This window comes from Arachis ipaensis, chromosome B03, assembly GCF_000816755.2.
Source record: "Arachis ipaensis cultivar K30076 chromosome B03, Araip1.1, whole genome shotgun sequence".
NCBI lineage: Eukaryota > Viridiplantae > Streptophyta > Magnoliopsida > Fabales > Fabaceae > Arachis > Arachis ipaensis.
In genome coordinates, this window is record NC_029787.2 from 128,849,240 (window position 1) to 128,850,401 (window position 1,162).

The window sequence follows — 1,162 nt, forward strand, 5'->3', positions numbered from 1 at the left end:
CTTTATACTAAATATAATATAAAGACTTAATTTAGTCTCAATTTTTTTTCAGTCTCATTCTCTCTTCTAAATACAGTCTAAGGGCACAAGGTTTACTACCAGTAGAAAATTTTAAATGTTTTATTTTAATAAATGCACATTGATATTAAAATTTACACATTTTTATAGGAAATGGATCCTCTCAATTTTTTTAACACTCGAGGGAATTAAGTGTGATCTCTCACTATTAATTTTATAAATGAGACAAAAAATAAATAAAAGAGAGAGATCAATAAAGGATGAGATTAAACAATTGACACCGTCCAATTTTTTCTCCACTTGAGAGGATCCATTCCCTATTTTTATATAATAACTTTCGGAATTAGTAACTATTAAGGCACATGTTAGTTAAGCCCTTTCCTAATTTTCAACTTCATAAAACAAGCTTTTCAGATAAGTTCATGAGTTTGTTGGACTTATAAATAGGCCAAATTTGAACCTAAAAAAATACCTATAAAAAACAAAATACTTAGGCTTTGAGCATATATTTACAACCTGAGCTAAATTTATCTAAATTGAATGTCAACTCTGCTCAATCTATTTTTACCCCTACTTAAATGTTAGATCACCAATTTAAATGGTATTTTTTAAAATTATGGGAGGTACATCCGATTTGTGTACTCGTCCGATTTGTGTACTTCAAATTTTTTTAATTTTTAAACACAAATCGAAGGATCCGATTTTTAGACAAAAATCGGACGGTCCAATTTTTGAACCTTTTAAAAATTGAACGGTCCGATTTCTATTCCCTAAATTAAATCATCCCACATTTTAAAAAAATACTACAGCAATTCACAATTCAGACAAACACTATTGTTAATCCAATATTAAAAATAAAAATATATAATATAGAATATATTTGTAATTTGAAAATATTCCACATATGATTACAGAAACGGGTGATCCTATGATTAAATGCTGTTTGGTTTTGGTATTGGCGTGTTGCCCACATTGAAAAGACAACAAAAAAAATGATGAGAGTAAGGCAATGAACTGAAACTAACCCTTTGCATTATTTCAGTTAGGCTTCCCCTGTTGTTTTTTCTTCTTTATTTGTTTAAGATTTCGGTTCCTTGACCAAATATATTAGCTGATTAGTAGACTGAAATTTAGTACTGTATTT